This window comes from Hemibagrus wyckioides, linkage group LG03 (genome assembly GCF_019097595.1).
Source record: "Hemibagrus wyckioides isolate EC202008001 linkage group LG03, SWU_Hwy_1.0, whole genome shotgun sequence".
In the NCBI taxonomy this organism is placed as follows: Eukaryota; Metazoa; Chordata; class Actinopteri; order Siluriformes; family Bagridae; genus Hemibagrus; species Hemibagrus wyckioides.
This window is the reverse complement of record NC_080712.1, coordinates 27,569,595-27,578,540: the sequence shown is the minus strand read 5'-3', so window position 1 is coordinate 27,578,540 and position 8,946 is coordinate 27,569,595.

Genomic DNA, 8,946 nt, shown 5'->3' with positions numbered 1-8,946 from the left:
ACTCCACTAGATCCCTGACAGTGTGCTGTGGTATCTGGCACCAAGATGTTAGCAGCAGGTCCTTTACTGTAAGTCTTGTAAGTTGTACCTTTCAACTTACAAGACTTAAAAGATACTTACAGGGCTTAAAGGACTTACAGGACCTAAAGGATACTTTTGATAGATACTGACCACTGCAGACCGGGAACACCCAACAAGAGCTGCAGTTTTGGAGATGATCTGATCCAGTGGTCTAGCCATCACGATTTGGCCCGAGTCAAACTTGCTCAAATCCTTACACTTGACCATTTTTCCGCCTTCTAACACATCAACTTTGAGGAAAAATGCTCACTTGCTGCCTCTAATATATCCCACACACTAACAGGTGTCATGATGAGGAGGTAATCAGTGTTATTCACTTCACCTCTCACTGCTGATAATGTTATGCCTGATTGGTGTATGTAGTAGTTTGTTTCCAAAATACAACATACAGGACACATTTTAGCTTTGCTTTTTAGTCAGTAAAGTCAAGAAGAGAGCACCGAGTTTGTTGTTTGGTGTCCCTGCATAAAGAAGAAGAAGAAGAACTGAGGACAAGAAGCCTTTATTATTGCCACGCATAGGTAATCAGTGTTATTCTCTTCACCTCTCACTGCTCATAATGCTATGCCTATATATATATATATATATATATATATATATATATATATATATATATATATTTTTTTTTTTTTTAATAATATCTAAAACCATTTAAAAAACATTTACCAATTTCATATAGAATTTATTTAAAAACATCTAGATGTTATTTAAATGTTTAATGTCATGGTATGTTTTTTTTCTCCAAAATATCACCTAGGTCAAAAGTAAATGGATTTTCCATGTGTCCAGGAGTATTTAATATTTAATGCTGATGGAAAATATTGTTTTGGAATGAAATGTAGCAACAATAATTCTGTAGAAAGTTTGTAAATACAGTAGTTATTATAGAAAAATGAATAATTGTACAAAATGGAGATCAACACATTTTATAGCAAAACGTTTTCCAAAAATTTTGTATTCAATCCTGACCTGAAGCAGCCTCTAGGTGAGACTATGACACATGGGTAAAAGGGGCACAAAAAATTATGTATTATTAATCCTATTTCTAATTTTCATCTTGCTAAGGCGTTGGATTCAGTCATGTGAAGTCCGTCTATGGGTCCATCTGTGCCATCAATAATAATGTCATTGTTAAAGTATCACTGTTTTTATAATATAATTAATTCACGACATACTCAACTTTAACCAACATTTCAGTGAAGCACTCTGCCAGGCTGAGATTGGATGCTTCTATTCCCCAAAGAAAGTATGAAGGGAACAGGCGGTGGATGATAAAAAAATATGAGGATTTAATACCACAGTTAAACATGTGGAGTGGAGTTTGCTGAAAGCAGAGGCATTTCTTAAATAGAGGTGCGGTATTCAGTCCAGTGCCACTGTCTGACAATCTGATGTAACCACCATATGTCAAGTTGAAATTTGTTTTGGAACAAATACATTTTGGCCAGTTGAGGTAAATATTAAATTCAGAAATATATGACAAATATATGGCATAGCTCATGACCAAGATTTTGTTACAGCAGAACAACTTTAATAATTACACAGCCTTAAACAAAATTAAGCCAAGAGCCTTACGCAGTTGGATGAGTTTATTGTCTATATTGTCTGTATACGTTAGCCCAACTAGCAGCAACCTATCTATAAAAATGCCTTAAATTCTCTGGAAAATAGTATTGTATCTTTTCACCAACTTGGTCCTCATTCATTCATACATACATCGTCTTTAACTGCTTTATCCTGTCATTATATTTTAGGAAAAAAGAACAAGATGAGTTCTTTATAAAATTACAGGATAATAACTTTCCGTGGAAGTGTGTGGGATTAATCGGGAATTCTTCTAGGATTAGGTGTGGTGTCATTAAACAAACAGTGGCATTCACCTCTACAATGAAGTTCAAAACTCACTGGAGCTTAGGAAAACTTCCTGTCATGTCGTGATATTCTCTCATGAGCTGCTTCTGATTCAACAATTTTACATAATAAGCCCACCATTGTGGAGAGTGTTGATAGTTTGCAATCAGAGCATGCTGAAGAACTCGGCATAATGGAGGAATGGGAAAGCAATGAGGGAGATAGGTGTGGAGTGAAGTAGATCACAAGGTAAATTCATATGAGAAGGCAAGTTGATTGACACAAATGCCAGCCTAATAAGCAGTTAATGCCACATGCCACTAGTACCTGGACAGGGCTTTGGCTTACTGACTTGCTGGAACTCAGACTGAATAATTGACCAATACTCAGTCATCCACACACAAAAACTAGCACTAAACTATTATTACGCCTACTGGTGCCAGCACCCAAACTGAAAAACCAGGGTATCTACATGCCTTAGGGGCATGATTTACTGAAAGCACTAAATCATGTCAGCACCATATATGAAAATATTCTGTCACTTACAGCTTCACTGTTAGCAAATAAGCTTGTGAGATATTGGTAATTCACCATTTTTAAAAATAGCAATAAGCAATTAAATAAGCAATCTTCTAAAACTAACAGTCTAAACAAGACAGGAAAATTAGCATTTCCAACGTTTCAGAATTAAGGTGAGTAGGAGAAGACATAATAAAGATCTTGGCAGCTGCAGAGTATTTTTAACTAGCCCAATGTGGATCTCACTACCCTGTCATTATCTGTCCTATCCTCTGTGCCGAGGTGCAGTAATAATTCCATTAATCAAAACGAAGCAGTGAGCTCCACAATTGTCTGAATCTAAAAAGGGGAGCAAATCAATGGAGCAGCTTATAATCTATCAAACAGCAGCCTTTTGTTATACTGTTGGTCACTCTAACAAGGTAATTGGTATTTCAGTTTAATTTTAAATGTATGCCTGTGTGTAGCGTTTATTGAATAGTTCTGTCCCGTGTGATAGAACAGCCAACAACATGCACACATTTAGGATTTAATGGCTTTGTCTTAGTATCTATCGAGTTTAATGAAGCATGTGCACAGATAAATGGAGTGTGCAATTAAAAGAAATACATACAAAATGGATTATAATGCTATATACTTCATTGAGTTCTTTATCCAGTTATTTAAGCTTTCAAATAATGATGGTGGAAGCTGTATTGTTATATTTAACCAGATTTGCAGTGAATAATCTGATCAATATGATAGGAGCTATTCTTGTAGCAATATTTATGCAATATACTAGACTCTTTTTTTAATTTAATGTTAATGTAAATGCTTGCTACATTTTGCGTTTTCTCTTCTTGTTTTTGTTTGCCTTACAAGCAAGTGCTTGATGCTTAAAAGCAGTTGTCTAAATGCTGTTAAATAGCCTATGTCAGAAGCTTCTACTCCAGAAAAATGTGATATATGCCAGCAATCTGCATAATCTGCTTCTCATTCTCTAAACTTAAGTAATGAGCCCACCGTAAAATGGCTAAGACTAAAAACACAGTGTCTATATGCCTTAGGGGCATGAGTCACTAAAATCATAGTGCCAAGGCATCTCAATGTATATATGAAAATATCATGCCAGTTACCGTTTTACTGTTGACAAGTTGTTAGATATTGACTTTCCATGCTCATAATTTGCCATTTTTAGAAACAGCAATAAATGATTTATTTTCCAGAACCAACAGCCTCCACATCAGGGGACAGGGAGGAAATGAAGTGGCTCCAGACAGAGCTTAAAGCAAGGATTTTAAAAGGTCAAAGAGAAGTATAAGACCAAGCAGGGCCAACTGAAGCAGAAAAACTTGTGTGATGTGTTGAGAGACCTGAAGGAAATCACTGGCTTCAACTAGCGTGGCTCCAAATCAGCTAGGGTCAGCCGTGAATGGGCAAATAGGCAGGTAAAAAAGAGCTGGAGAAACTGAGCAAAGCTGCAGGATTGGATGACATTGAGACTAAGGTTCGGAGCTGTGTGCTGAATAACTGTGCAAATTCTACAAGACGTGTAACCCTTGTATGGATGAAGCCATTACATGAAAATAAATAAATAAATGAATGAATGAATGAATGAATTACTGACTAAGTTTGTAAAATCTTTCCCTGTACTGTTTGTTTCAGTTTTTTGTTCATAGCATGGCAACACTAAGTAAGTGTTTATGGCCTGTGGTGAAATTGGAGGTTTTGCTACGAACATTAATGACGTGATTGTGTTGCAACATTCACTGCTCGTCATGAGACAGTGGAAGAGGCAAGCACACACTTGGAGTTTCTGGAAGTATCTGAGAGATCAGATCGGCTACCTGATAGCATGGTAGTCTTGAGGAGGCTAAGCGTTCCTCTGACCACATGAGACAGATGGCACTTTGTGGATGGAGACACTGCAGTGCTTCGACGGAGTGTGAGTGCCAACTTCTGGTATTCAGGCCCAGTTGAGTGCAGAGACCAGTTTGCATTTTAAGGGTCTTTATGCACCCAAACAACGACCCAAGCCTGCAACACTTGTTGCGATAGAAGTGAGTGTGGGCCCACTGTTAGCGTAGTACTGTTTATTTCATATTGTACATTTATGTGTAGTGTCTAAAAGGTATATGTTGTGTATTTTTGAGTGTTTACCGCTCTGATGCATGATTAATGTGATTTTAGTTGTGTGGATGTTTTGTTTGGAAATTTGCCAATGATTCAATTAAGGAAAAAGTGTTGATGCTGTGTGTTTAAGGTAGCAAAGGCCCACCATTTACAGCAATATAGCCTTTATTTTAGCAAATGTTTTGTTTTTGAGTATTTGTTTACACACCTGGTGCACCAACTTCTGTTTATCTCTTACTATATTTGTTTCAAATATTATTATTATTATTGTTCCAATCTTGCTCTGATTCCTTCACGTAAGTCAGTTTTGTGGTACCAGAGAAGGACATTAAAATATAGTCTGGAGACACACTGTAGCCGAACGCCCAGCACTCCACCCTACAGAGATTAGGCCAGAAGGAAAAAGCCTAAGTAGAAAAGGGGTGTTACACATGTTCAGTCTGAGCTGCAGTCTGGATAGGGTTCCAATCATATGGAAAGCATCTTGTGTGGTCCCAGTGCCCAAGAATGGGCAACCAAAATTCTTAAATGACTTTAAATTGGTGTCCTTCACATCACACATAAGACATGACCCAATGAAGTTTGCTTAACAGAAAGGAATTAGTGTGGATGATGATAGATTTTTATGTTCTTCAATTACTCTGTAAATGTTTTTTTATAAACACCATAAAGCCTGCACTGTTGAGCAGAAGCTCCTGTAGATGCAGGTGGATGAACCATCTTCTCATGGATAATAAACTAACTAATGCCAGACCACAGTTTGAATGGCTTCATGGCCGTGTGTCAGATATGGATGTGCAGTACTGGGGCACTCAAGGGGCTGTACTGGCTCATTTCCTGTTTAGTCCGCACACGGTCGTGTCATCCACAGAAGTTTTCTGATGACACGGCAATTGAGGGGTGTAGCAGAGGCAGGCAGGAGGATGAGTACAGGGTCTTGGTAGAAAACTAGACATTGCAAGACATTGACAAGACAAATGACATGGTGATGGACTTCAGGAGGTCTAAATCCAACCTATAATCAATAATGGAGAATATGTGGGGGTAGGGTATCTGGGTATTCATTTAGATGACAGAATGCATCAGTTTCAATCAATACAAATGATGTATACAAGAAAGGCCGAAGTCTCCTCTACTTTCTGAGAAGGTCATAGTCTTTCAATGTGCATGTCAGTCCTGTGGGCATCCTACCAGTCAGCTGTACTTTTTTGGTATCAGTGCAATGGCTACAAAGAAACTTATTAGTCCAGACTAGTGACAGAACCAGAACCTAGAGCATAGATAGATAGATAGATAGATAGATAGATAGATAGATAGATAGATAGATAGATAGATAGATAGATAGATAGATAGATAGATAGATAGATAGATAGATAGATAGATAGATCTAAAGCTTCCAATCTCACATGTGGGAATATGGGCTAATTGAGGCTAGATTAGACTAATTTCAAGCAGGGGGTATAATGCACATTCATGCTCATGCATCAGGTTAAAGAACATCTTTCATCTAAGTTTCCTCTTTCCCAAATTCCAATCTCTTGTAAGTTTTAAATGATCAAATTAATGTATTTTGTCATAGCCAGGTGTAGAAAACACACTAAGAAATTATATGTAAGTGAACATATAGATAATAAGCCAATACTGTAATTAAAAGTAGGAGAATCCAACTACCAAAAGTAGTACTTAAATGAAATTAAAAAAAGATGCTAGTTCTAAATGCATTCAAGTATTATATAGTAAAATAAAACTGTCTTTAACTTTAGCTTGTCTCTAAGATTGAATACTGAGCAATTTTCCACTCCTGTGGAATACATAAAACATGTACTGAACGAGTCAAAATCAATCAGTTCTGCCTGAATAAAAAGTAGTTTACTTTTCTGTTATTTTTTGCCAATAATTGTGTTTTGTAGAAATGATTTGCTTCAGGTAAATTCAATAAATCACATTTGGTTAAACTATTCCAGCATTTACAGAAAAGCTCTTTTAGTCCCATGGAGACATTCTGTATTTTCTCTTGCCTGTTATGCATTGTCAGTTGTCAGGTAAAAATAGTTTGATGAAATCTATTAATATGTCATTTTTGACAGCTATTTTATTGTCAAACATAGATTACACGCACCATTTACTTCAAGTGTTTTGAACTAGACCCAAATCCTTCAACGATATTTCAAATTCCATATGGTACTTTAGTGCTTTAGGTTCAGTTCAGTAAAACATCCAACATTATGAAAGAACAATAATTTCAAATTTGCATATAACAACAAAAAATGCTGTGCATTAAAATGAAACAAACTTTTATTTGGAAGTGTTCACTGATGTGTCTGAATCACAGAACTGTTCTTATTCTGCTGTTAGCTAACTGAGCCCTCGGAGTCATGCAGCTCTCTAGTTTTTATTTTTTAATCATGTTCCAAATATGAACTTCTCAGTTGCCACAGTGATGTATTTGGCCCAGATTGAATTGAACAGCAAATGATGCCTGAACACATCAGTGAGTTTAATGTTTTCGCCTGTCAGCAATATAACTTACCAGGAAACTGACAGCTTCCATGTACCAGATATTAAACCTTTGGGTGAATCATTCAGCTTCTGTTTGCTTCTGTGACCCACCTGTAGTCTTTTCTGATTTGAGATAATTTCATGTGATTTCATGATTCTATGAAACTATGATTTTCCTCTAGCTCTGATACCTGCAGTAAGAGTTACTCATATGTAACTCACCTTATGTTCCACCTTTTTCTGCAGAATTTTCTTTAAATTAAATTGACCTTTGAGTGTGAAGCTTAGATCATACACTCAACAGAAAAATGTTACTAAATGTAGCTACTTGTAGCTGCCTTGGTTTATCTAGTTATAATATCAGTACAGCAAACCAGATTGTTTTTAGCATAAGGAGAAATAGTGTAGAGATATTAAGGTCAGCTGAAATTGTGCCAGGTTTTGCCACCCTTTTCACTGACTAACATGGTGGGTGGGTTTAAAAATTGTACTGCAGTCAGCCAACAAAAAAATAGACATTGCTGGCATACAGTACTTTGGGAAGGGACTCCATGACCTGATTTCCTTTAGATCTACTTGCATTTTTAGATGTTGTGCAATCACAGGGCAAAGAAGGCACCTGCCTTGCTTTGCTTTTAGAGTGTTATTATTGCAGTAGTGGTTAAAGTGTGAAAGCTCCATGACAGCATATCTGCTTCAATATTCCCAGGTTTTGACACTCTTTCTCATGTTAAAACAGGAAATGTAGAAAGGGAACGCAGACTTAGGGCCTCTTTATTTTGTCGTCTTCTTCCTGAGAACACTTTTGAACGCCTTGTGAATTGCTGTCTCACTCAGACACACCCACACACACACACACACACACATACAACACAGAGATTAGCTCTCACTGTATGGCTCATGTCTCCTTCTCTCAGGTTCACCCACCTCCCCCTTTAATCTCCTTGCTGCAGCTCACTGAACACAGAGCACTCATTCTCAAATCTCATTGCACAAATCTCTGTATTACTGTATCAATTTACAAACCATTTCCAATAGTTTCAGGTCTTTTGTGATTTGATATTTTTGAGTGTTTATATTTTATTTTTTACCTCCTGGCTGGCTTGCCAAATTTGTCATGGAGAATTCCTTCTGTCTTCCATGTAGGTACAAGGATAAGCAAGCAACCCAAACTTCTCTGAATCAGCAAGAACTTTATTACAAAGGTAATCCCAAGCAATAAAGGAGGTCAGTCTCTCGAGAGTGAACACTGAAGTGCTGCCCATAGCGCAGATCTTGAAAACCCCAAAGGATTGACAGCTAAACCTACTAAAAACACACACAAGAACATACACACAACAAAGGTTAAAATGTATGAATATTGATGAATATTTTTGTGTTCTGACTATAACATCACTGACCTCAGGTGTTTAATATGAGCTAGTTATCAAACATAACCTCCTTCTGAGTACATATAATAAGATGAGAGCAAGAAGGCATCTACTAAATAAAGAGAGAACCATTTTTCAGCCAGTGGTTATGAACAAGGTAAAGCTAAAATGCTGCACGCTCTGTCTGTTTTTCAAATTAAGCACGGCAGTAGTCTGTCTGAAGAGCTGAGTCACTGAATGTGTTCAAGGACTAAAGAACTACAATTTTGAGTTACTTTCTATTTAATTAAAATGTTGAAACTTGAATTGTGTTTTGTTTTATTACTCTATTAACCTTCCAGTAACAGGTATTTAGCTGGATGGTATTATTGGACTCTGATTCATTTAGTCAGCCTGAAGATTTGTATTTGATAGAGACTACAAAGCACTTCTTCTACAAAATCACTCTTTGGATAAAAGCATCTGCTAAATGCTGTATGAGCATCTGCTACAGTAAATGCAAACTGCTCTACTC